This window comes from Eucyclogobius newberryi, unplaced genomic scaffold, assembly GCF_026437365.1.
Source record: "Eucyclogobius newberryi isolate DKJ021-1_F unplaced genomic scaffold, fEucNew1.0.hap1 SCAF_564, whole genome shotgun sequence".
Classification (NCBI taxonomy): domain Eukaryota; kingdom Metazoa; phylum Chordata; class Actinopteri; order Gobiiformes; family Gobiidae; genus Eucyclogobius; species Eucyclogobius newberryi.
The window spans coordinates 1-12,070 of NW_027316239.1; the positions used below are offsets into that span (position 1 = coordinate 1).

Here is a 12,070-nt window from a genome sequence, read left to right on the forward strand (position 1 = left end):
GAGAGAGAGAGAGAGGGAGAGAGAGAGAGAGAAAGAGGGAGGGAGAGAGGGACGCAGACACTTTAGTTATCAAATATTATTATAAATATTATTACTATTCAAACTACTTTTTAAATGCATTTCTTTCATTTCATTATTGACATCTCAATAATGATGCTTTGAAACACAGGATGGTGTCATGGTGCCTTTCGATCCAGAGACCGAGATCAAACACGGACTGAAACAAGTGGGAAAGAAGTTTGTTTTCAGTCGTAATGGATTGAACCCCGAAGATTCAGGCTTGTATCAGGTGGAAGTGGATGGAGTCAAGGTGTTCACAACTGACTTGAAACGTAAGTTCAATCAATCAATACAGAACAGTAAACAGCCTCACAAACACACCGTCCGAGCACAAATAAGAAACATTTACAAATCCGGCTGTGTTCTGTACAGTTCCAGGTGTAGAGTTCCTGGTGAAGATTCAAGACGTGTCAATGCAGAGGAGAGAGAAGACGCATATTCGAGTGCGTTGTCGCTCAGCCCATGACAAAGATCACCTGGGACTGGGAACAACAAAACCCTGGAGCTAGGGGAGAAGTTTGACATCATGGTATCTGAAGACATGCTGATCCACTCACTGCTGATCAAAGACTGTTTCGCCCTGGACAAGGGAATTTACGCCGCTTCAGTGGAGTCAAGTCCTGCAACGCTTGGCTCACAATTGAAGGTACTGTTTGAGTTACAATAGCCTCAGGAATAAAAGTTTATAGCTGTTCTCTTCACATCATTTCTTAAATGGAAACTTTAATCCCTAGTAAAAAAGGCATTTCACTTTCTTCTATCTTTACTAAAACATTCATAACAGTCCAATGGATTTTCTACACAACAATAATGTAGAATAAGACACGGACATCTGAAAATCTATCAAACCTATGTTCTGGGTCCTGAGCTAAAGAATAATGGAGGATGTTTTGGCGCCAAAATCTTTGTCCTCATTTCCTTGTGGAGTGGACAGCCAAGTAGTTCATTCACATGTGAACCATAAGATGCACCTACTGCACACCTGCAGCCTCGTCGGAGACGAGAGATGCGATGCGATCCATCATGCTAATAAACAAACGCACGTGTAGGAACAAGGCTTTATGTGCTTCCGCACGGGGGGACTCAATTCGGCAAAAAATCCTCCATTATTCCTTTAATCAAAGTTAAAGACATTTTGAATGTTTTTATTTACACTTCATGTCACGTTTCGGGCCACAAGCCCTTCTTTAGACATTTCCTACATTTCCTACATTTCCTACGTTACATACATAAATATTGTTTATTCTTTTAATAGTGGATCCAGATCCAAACAATCGTGGAAAGAAGAAAGCTCGCAAAAACACCCGTGCAGGAGGCTGTGGAGCTGATCTCCTCAAGATTGCAGAGGAGCAGAATGAAAAAGTTCTAGCAGACAGAGAAATATTGATTGCTAAAATCAGAGCTGAGAATGAAGTCGCCGCTGCTGCAGCCGCCATTGCAAACGCTGAAGCTGAAGCCAAGGCTAAAGAGGAGGCTGAAGCTAAGGCTAAGGCTAAAGCTGAAGCTAAGGCTAAAAAGGCTAAAGCTAAAGCTGATGCCAAAGCTGCAGCAGGGGAGCCTAAACTGAAGAAGGAAAAAACCAAAAAGTTGAGGGTGCTGAACCCGCAGGTGAGGAGGAGGAAGAAGAGGAGGAAGAAGAGGAGGAAGAAGATGTAGAGTCAGAGGAAGAAGAAGAATTAGCTGAGGGAGAGGAACCAAAGCCAAAGAAAGAAGTCAAAGAGGGAGAGACTCCTGAGGCCGAAGAGCAAGAAGTTCCGGTGAAGGGCAAGAGGAAGAAGAAAAGGGCTGGCCCACTGGTGCCTGATACAGTTGTTGGTAAGAAACATTTGACAATATGAATGAATAACCTGCTTAGCATGATACTGTCAAGAAATAAAATTGTTCCTATCTTTCAGAGGTGGGAGTATATTTCACCTGTGGTATGTCAGATGTAACTGCAATCATTGGGACTGACGCTGAGCTAGAGTGCAAACTCAACACTGAGGACTGTGATGGAGTCTGGTACAAAGACGGCCAAGAAGTAAACAAAATATATATATATATATATATATATATATATATATATATATATATATATATATATATATATATATATATATATATATATATATATATATATATATATATATATATATATGTGCAGTTCTAGCATTTTGTCATCCATACAGTCGACACTTTATACAACCCTTTTCTTTTCAGATTACTGCAACAGATGATCTATGCATAGTTAAAGATGGGACCGTTCGCAAACTCATTGTGAAAAACTGCAAAGAGGAAGACGCTGGAAAGTTCAAGTATGAAGCTGATGGGCGCAAAACTGAAGCTATGCTCAAAGTTGAAGGTACACAATGTTCCAAACAAGAGTCAAGTTCAGTGTCAAGTTCAGTGTCAAGTTCGGTGTGTCTTCTATCTTCAGATCCACCCAGAATCAACTCTGAATCTCTCGAGGAGTACAAAAAACCTGTGGCAATCAAAACTGGGAAAGGAGCATCTTTCGAAGTCTCCTTTGTTGGCCAAGAGCCCATGAAAATCCAGTGGTTCAATGAAGGAGAAGAGCTGATTGAAGACTCACACGTTAAAATTGAAAAATCCTCCACACACACACGCCTGGTTTTAACTAAGTGCAATCGCAAAATCTCTGGAGAAATTAAAGTTAAGATTAAGAATGAATGTGGAGTAACTGAAGCAATCACCAATCTGCTTGTATTGGGTACGTTTTTGTCACAAAGCATGTTCTATAGGCTTCCAAACGAACACTTATCTGACTCTGTGGTTATTACAGATAGGCCTACGCAACCCTTGGGACCAGTGGATATCATCGAAAGTTCATCCACGCTCATTGAGTTCAAATGGAGGCCTCCCAAAGATAATGGTGGTTCACCCATCACTGATTACATCCTTGAGCGACAGCAGATTGGCAGAAACAGTTGGAAGAAGTTAGGAAGGATCGGCCCAGAGCCTAAATACAAAGACTCAGACGTAGACCACGGTAGAAAGTACTGCTACCATGTCAGAGCAGAAACTGACCAGGGTGTAAGTGAAATGATGGAGACAGATGACATTCAAGCCGGGACAAAAGGTAAGTTCACTGTGAGAAGCGTAAAAACTGCTCCAAAACTGCATCTCTTATGGGGTGTTTGAGAATACACACTTCACTGTTTGCTGAAATGGGCTTAGCATAATTGAGCTCCAAACACTGTAAAACTGTGGTCCCTGTTTTTCAAACCGCGAAAGGAAGAAGTATGTTTGTAAATCTATCTAACAATCGTTATAGCTTCCAATCCTTTGGCATATTGTTAATAATTACATGCATTCTTTTGGGGGCGCATGCATGGCTTCAGTACAGCTTTTTTCATACAGTGAAGTACAACTGGGGTGAACCACCAAAAACAGTCCTAGTGCAATTACAGCTCTCACCTCCTGGTTTACGATAGATAAAATAATGCATTCTTAGATGCAGACAGTTTAAGTGTGGTTTTTACAATGGGGGGTAAACACAATGTAAATAAAATAAAGTCAGGTGCCCCAACTTTAATGACCTAAAATCAGGGATAATAGTCTATTTATGCTTTATAGGCAATTATTCATAGATAATAATTACAGAGAAGCCAGGAATGAAATGAACTCATTCTCGTTCATGTAATCCAATGTAGCATACCCCGGAGCTCCTTCTACACCAAAGATTGAGAGCGCTTTTAAAGACTGCATCAACCTCATCTGGACTGCACCGTCTAATACAGGAGGCACGGACCTTTTTGGATATAATGTGGAGAAGCGTAAGAATGGAAGTAACAGGTGGGATCAAGTCAACCCCCCTAATGAGCTCATCAGAGGTTAAGAGGTTTCACTTTTCTGAATATTGTTTATTTTCATATTGCCTTTAAGACTTTATACAAATTAACAATATTTTTGATATGCTGTTAATCCGAACAGAGAGGAAGTATGGTGTGAAGGATGTTGTGGAGGGATTCCAATATGAGTTCCGCGTGTCTGCTGTGAACATTTCTGGAGCCGGAGAACCAAGCTCGCCCTCAGAATTCGTCTTTGCAAGAGACCCTAAAAGTAAGTAATAATAATGTGAGCACACCAAATTGGTTGCTATTTTATGGTTTCTTTAAAAAAAAAAAAAAAAAAAAAGTATAACTTATATAATACGATTTATGGACATATACATGGCAGGCTTTTTATATAAACTCCTAGTACCAATTAACACACAAAGGTTTTTAATATATTCATGAAAGTCTGAACAAGGCTTTTTAAAATGTACTTTTACTGCCAAATGTGTGGCTGTTGAGCTTCTCAAACCCTACCAAGTAATGAATATTCAAACACCGCATATTGGGAGGTGTTATATTATTTTCTCTCAAAGTTTGGCCTGTATTATTTTCCAGAGCCTCCAGGAAAGGTCATTGACCTGAGGGTGACAGACTCCACATACACCACTCTGTCTCTGGGATGGACAAAACCCATAGAGGATGAAGGAGTCCAGGATGAAGCTAAAGGTTACATAGTGGAGCTGAGACCTGCCGAAAATCCAGAGTGGAGCCGCTGTAACTCCAGTCCTATCATCGTGACCTCCTACACTATAATGGGCCTGAAGTCCATGGCCATGTATTGGGTCAGAGTAATGGCCACAAATGAAGGTGGAGATGGAGAAGCACAAGAGTTGGACAACTACATCATTGCAATGCCACCACCAGGTAGGAAATCATGACCCATAACACTATAACATCAGGTGAAGTGAAAAGATAAATACTGGTACATCTTTCATGTATGGGCCAGATTATTACTGATTAGGTCCAAAATGTTTTTTTTTTTTTACATGAGCAACATAGTTTTAGCTTGTATTCATGGCAATCACAACTCTGTTGGTTCTAGAAAATGTTAAAGCAAAACAGGCACATTCGTTGCTTTATCTAGTTGAGAGTCAACATGGTGTTAGAATCATACACCAATTTAAGTGTAAAATTACTTCACCTTTTACTTCAACAGTGAGACCTCAGTTTACAGACAGAAAGATCAAGAACTTCATGATTACGAAAGCAGGAAATTCCGTGCGAATCAACTACAACTTTGTGGTTTGAACAAAACTTAATAACACCTTCATACATTCTACTTGACAAAGTTATATCAGATTACAGATTTTGTGTGTGTGTGTGTTTTGGTTTCCAGGCCTGTCCATTACCAAACATCACTTGGCTCAAGGACAGCCTTCCTGTGGGCAAAAATGTGACTGTGAGCAATTCGGATATATCCTCCCAGATAATTATCCCCTCAGCTGAACGTCACGATACTGGCATTTACACCCTTATACTGAAAAACCTGGTGGGTCAAGAAACCACCAGTGTGGAGATCAGAGTCACAGGTAAAGACGGTTTATTTGAAATGGCAACCCTCAAATGCGCATATCTAATATAATGATTATATATTTTAGATGAACCTAAATCTCCAGGCGCAGTGGAGCTGGAGGAGACTGTGTCGGGAACAGTGACTGTCTCTTGGGCTGCGTCTGCAGATGAGAAGAAAGACGACCGTCTACATTACATGATCACTAAAAGGGATTCTGTGAAGCGTCAATGGCAAATTGTGGCTGACCATCTTTTCAATAACAAATACACAGTCATTAACATCATGCCAGGACGACAGTACTATTTCAGAGTATATGCCAAGAATGACATGGGAGAGTCCCAACCCAGCGAGTCACCAGTCTGGGAGGTCAAGAGAAAGAGAGGTATGTTACATTAGAAGTAGGTCAACTAGTTCACTCCATACTAAGGCAAGGCAAGTTTATTTTTAGCACAATTTGTAGAAAAATGAAATTAACTAAAACTGAAACTAAAATAAAAGAGGGGCAGGAAAATTCATTAAAATTAGAATGTAAACATAAAAATCATAAATCATAATAAAGTATATTTTAAAACTGAAAAGTGGAGATAAAATGTTTACCATTACCCTAACCAAAATATGTAATATACGATTTTTCGCAGTTTTGAGAACTCAAGCTGAAGTGCACATGCATTGTGTGCATCCGCACTCCCCCCGTGCGGACGCACACAACAGCCTTGCGGCCACACGTGCGTCTGTTTATTAGCGCGACGGATCGCATCGCATCTCTCGTCTCCGTAGATTTCCGTCTCTTCTGAGCCAGTTCGAACTCCCTTTCTCTGTCTTAATTTTGAGGGAACTATATTATGATAGATCCATGCGCTTAGACACAGGGAAACGTGCTGCTCTTCTGGGGATGAGCCGACGCGGCTGCAGGTGAGCAGTAGGTGCGTTCTATGATTGATACGTGACTAATCAGCAGTCCACGCCACGAGGGAATGAGACTCAGATTTGGGCCAAAAAGTCGTCCATTCCACCTTTAAGCACATACACTTTTGGACCCCAAAAAACATCAAATTGATTGTTCCTTCTTGATCTCTTGAATCCTGCTTTCAGAAATCTTCACACTGAACTATGAGGAGTCTAAGGACTGCAGTTTTGAGGCAGCTCCACTGTTCACCGTTCCTCTGAAAACACACCACAGTCCAGAGAGCTACGAGTGCTACATGAGCTGTGCAGTGACGGGAAACCCCAAACCCCATGTGACCTGGTACAAGAACAACGTCAGCCTCAACACCAACACCGACTACTACATCACCAACACATGTGGGGTCTGCTCCATGGTCATCCTCAAAGTCAGCTCCAAAGACAGTGGCGACTACACTGTGATCGCAGAAAACGACCTGGGTCGAGACGAGTGCTCAGCTAAATTTGTGGTAGATGGTAAAATAAAAGTTTCAAATATACTTGGTTTATTTTAAAACATTTAAAAAGTTTTGATCATTTCCCTTTCTTTTCAGGTTGAGAAGACCCAGGAATTGCTGACTTGCAGTTTGCGCCCAAATAAAATGTAATATCATTCAAATCTGTATCGTAGGTAGTTAAAATTATTTCAAGTAAATTATACGTCCAGCATAGACTTTTATGGTTGAGAAAATATAAAAGCACCAAAACAGCCCTTCACAGATTATATATACACGTAACTAACATCTTTTTGTTCTTAATTTCATTATTTGGTGATTTCTAAATTGTATTGTATAAAGTCTCAGAAAAAATGGTAAATGTGACCACCACGACAGATCATTCTAGAGAGTAATTGGTCTTTATTACAATGATCAGTATAACATTTGAATCCATAATGAGGGGCAATGAGGGTACAACAAAAATTTCATGAATGTCCGTTAAGAATAAGAGAGAACTGTTGTGGAGTATGAAACAGAGATCAGCACATTCCCCTCCAACAAATGTCCTTTTCTTGAGATTTAAAGACACACTCATGTCAGGTTCAAATCACAATATTTTGAATTATTTGTATTAGTTACCAGCTCTATTTATTTATTTATTTATTTATTATAATTTCTGTTTAACTTTATCTGACTGCATTGTCCCTGTTAATTGAATATTTCAAATAAGCAATTACACATTAACTTGGGATTTATAAAAAGAAAACTTGTGCTATTGTGCCCGCTATCTCTGCACGTTGTGTACAGACTTCTGATTTGCATTCAGAGGCTGGGCAATTATTCGAAAGATCAACCGATCAAGATCAAATCATGTGAACTCGTCAATTATATGGGAGGGTTATTTAATTGAGAGTTCCAAAGTCAATCCTCTGTCATTTGGTTTGGAGCTGAAGTCAGACTTTGGAGCCGCCAGAGCGGCCGACGCAGAAAAGTTGGACAAAGCTGCACTTTTTTGCGGGAGGCACGGCCCATCAACCAATCAGAGATTATGCTCCAGTGACGTACCTACACATTTCACTACTCGGAAGAAGAACCAAAACAAACTCTGCACCAATAAAGCAAACCGGTGGAGAAAATATAATATTCACTAAACTCAGAATTATCTGCGGGACCCGGACAAGCCTTTACAAAGTAAATACACCAAAACCAATCTCTCAACCTGGTTTGTCATCGGACCAAGAGAACAGCAAAACCGGAATCTCAACAACTTCTCCACTGTGCGCTGGAGGCCTCGAATGCGCGTCTGCTGATGAGTTTCTATTATTTTGGACGCGCGTCCAGCGTCCAGGGCGTCTGCCTTCAAATGTACAGGCATCCAACCCGGGGCGTCCAGCAAAAATGTTGACGCCACGGTCTGAACTTAAGGAATTGTATTCCACCTTCATTTACAAAATTTGTCAATGCTCCATATACCAGTCATTCATTCATTCATTCCTTTTCTACCGCTTTATCCCTTTCGAGGTTGCGAGTGACTGGAGCCTATCCAAGTGACTTTGGGCCTTAGGCGGGGTACACCCTTGACAGTGGCCAACTCGTTGCAGGGTCATTGACTGGTCCATATACCAGTCAATGTATTTAATTGTAGATTTTCATCCATACACAGGCACATGCTCACCAAGAGTGAACATGCGCCTGCCCATGGCATCTGTTTGTGTGTGATCCATGTTCAGACACATACACAACGTGCATGTGGCTGTTCATGAACCGCATAACAATGTCAATGCTAAGACAAGAGTGTTATTTTCAGGGCTGTGTAAAACCATACAGGGTAATCTTATATAATGTGTATGTATCAGTTGTCCATGCCTTTTATGAGTATAGAAAATATTAAGATCCTTGCTTCTTAAATAAGGAGATGGTTAAACAAATAGAGCTTACAGTTTAGTTTACTTTGTCTGAAATATTGCCGGTTATTATAATCAGTATACAGTAAAAGTTGATTTCCTGAACTAGAGCAAGTACAGACTTACGATATAATTAGTTGTGGACAATAATCAGTCAACAATAACATCAGTCGTTTTAAAGGTAGTCCCATTCAGTATTGGCGCCAAGATAACAATTTTGGGTGGGCCATTATAAACTGGCAAGGCCGAAAAATAAGCACCAAACTCTATGTGTCCATGTGCGCCTCCTCACACATCTGCACTGTGGGTGCTCTGGCCCTTGGCTGTGGTTAATGTGAGTCCGCTGACTGGTGCTGTGTATGGTGCCATTGTATATTTCAGCCTATGGAGGCAGCTTTCAACCTCTGAAATGCTACAGACAAACTGAGTGAAGTAAAATTTGAAGAACATTTTCCGGAAACTTCACCTGGCTCCCCTTGGATGCTGGTTATGATGCACGACCACTGTGGCCAGGTTCGTGGTTTTCCAGCGGAATTGGACGGGTTGGGCAAGATTAATTTCATTGTAAAATGTATTCATTTTGGAATAAACTTACTGTACTTTTTGGATTTCTAGCCGCTACTTTTTTCTCACACTTTGGACACTGCGGGCCATAAAACGGTGCGGTTAATTTATAGATTTTTACTGGCTAACGGCCACCGGGGGGCACTCTAGCTGGAAGCACAAGCATTTGACACACTGTATAAGAAGAGTGCAGACATGCGATATACGCAACTACAGTTTATAATTTGCTGCATTGAAATTAGACTTTCTTGGCCAGACCTGACCATCTTTCTGTGTAAATATTATATCACAAATGTTACAACATAACATTCACTCGCTAAGCACAAGCGCAGGGGAGTGCTCCTTTCATAAATATAGAGGAAATACAGCCACGCTAGACATTCCGGGGGTTTGCCTGCTGTTGCCCAAGCTGCTGGACACAGAGGAGTTTTTTTGTCCTGAGGGCTTCTACTCACCTCAAACTGCACTGACACACAATCTGTCTAACCCTATACTTGACAAATCCTCCTGCTAAGCTGCTCTGAGACCTTTGACTGAGACACACTGAGAAGTGCAATGAAAGTAGCTGAATTTGATCAATGAAGAATCGATCTATATCTATATATCTACCTATCTCATCTCTCTATCGCGCTCTCTCTCTCTATCGCGCTCTCTCTCTCTATCGCGCTCTCTATCTATCTCTCTCGCTCTGTCTCTCTATCTCTCTATCTATCATATATATATATATATATATATATATATATATATATATATATTATTTATTTATACATCTATATAGCTATATCTCAATATCTCTCTCTAGATATATATATGTATATATTTATTTATATTTTTTCATATTTGTTGGTGATGGCCTAAAATGCCTCTTAGGAGATAATAAAATATCATAAACATGCATAAAATACAGTTTGGCGTTACAGAATCCTATGCTCAACAGAAGTGACCCCTGAGAGTAAATTCTTCAGAGAACATCAAGCCTCTCACATGAGCCCATGCCTGAGCAGCCTGAGCAGCCTGAGCACAGCCTGGCTCCAAACCCAGGCATTCCCTTTTATTACCCCCACTCTCTCCGTGCTCTGAGTAACCACTGTTATGGAAGTAAGGCGACCGCAAATCACATTTTAGAAACTTCAGCAAGGGGACAAGGGTGCAAAGCAACTGTTTATTTTCAGCCAGTTCTCAGGTCTCTGCACGCTTGTTCCCGCATCACAAAACATCGGCATATGATTTAACAATGGCACACAATCACAAATGTTCAAAGTCATCAAACACTAATTGTTTTTACATTTTGCTAGAATTAGAACACAGAGTCACAGGTACAAGTGGTTGGGCTTGGGGCAAAGGTGGGATGAGGCTGGAGAGATGTATACTGTATATACAATCTTGGTTGTCTGTAGGGAGGGCGATGTGACAAAAATGTATATTTCAATATTGTTTTGAGTATCCCGATAACGATAGTCAGACGATATGTCAATCCACCAGAAATGTTAAAATGTATTAGGTCAAGTTTAATTATCACACAAATGTGAAATGTAAAATTCCTCACAAAAGCACAAAAATATCCCCATATAATTTAGTTTTAATCAGCTCTTTTGTAGTATTTTTACAATAAATAAAATTATGCATGTGGCAGATCTTTAAAACAACATTCACTATACTGTCTAAATTTCAAGATATTGAAATACTATTGTCTAATGTCACTCTGTATCTCCTTCTTTGATGAGCAGGTTTGCTTTATATCCCATGTATTATGTTATATATAACAACAATTTCATCCATAAAAAGTTATCTATATATTTGTATTTTGTGTGTGTTTTGTTTTCTAATTACTGCCTTTACTGGACTGACAAAGCTCCAGATCGACAGAGACGAAAGAAGAGGATTTGTGTGACTAAACCACTGTAGTGAGTCATCTCTGAAGGTACAAATGTATTTCTGCATTAATTTGGATTTTTATTTGAGGAATGATTTAACCAGGGCCTCATAAAAATTCTAAATCTTTATTAAAATAGTTTATTGGCAAATGTAATCATTATTAATTGATCAAGAGTAAAGAGAAAAAATCCCAAATGCTTTTCAGAAACACTGTTTGAATAATTAATGGTACAATACAATCACAAACTTAAGTTAAACCACAGATTTTTGGGTGTTTATTAAATTAGTGAGTGGATTAGTCTTGAAACAGCTTAGTCTGCAAACAGTTTTCACCATTTTATTCAGATCACAACATTTTAATTGACAATATGAGCAAAACATAAATGTACAGGTTTTTTCAATAAATTGTATTTCTCACAAACATCTCCAGGGACACTTTCTGACAGTGGAAAGAGAATCAGATGTCCAGCTTTCGCCAATTTAGGATGCAATCTATGCGATCAGTGACAAATCCTGATGAGGGTCGCTAATGTTTAATCATCATTTAATGACAAAGATAAAGTCCACACGCTAAATTGCAGGCTCGTTGCCATTCATTACCACTGTTTCTTCCCTGCCTTGATGACGTCCTCTACAAAGGTTGTCACGTGGCTGCAAGAGCTCTATACCAAGCACCAAGCACTGGAGGAAATGTTTCCATACAGCAAAACAATTTAACATTGTGGGTTAGAAATGCCATGACACTGTTTATGCCACTTCTTTGGAGCCCTACTGTACAATGTGATAAAAATCTGAAGGTAAATTGCCCTGGCGGCTCAATCTGTCACCTGCAGATATGTACAATAAGCATGTGGCTTTTTCCACGTAAAGCAATTAAACTAGCCATTTACCAACTAGTAATAGTGGCAGTGGAAAATGTACATTTACAGAAAATTCATT

At 39.9% G+C, this 12,070-nt stretch overlaps 1 pseudogene; it reads left to right on the top strand.

Moving 5' to 3' along the window:
• The first annotated feature begins 169 nt into the window (after positions 1–169).
• On the top strand, positions 170–6,970 carry LOC140346044 (immunoglobulin-like and fibronectin type III domain-containing protein 1; annotated as a pseudogene).
• The last annotated feature ends 5,100 nt before the right edge of the window (positions 6,971–12,070 follow it).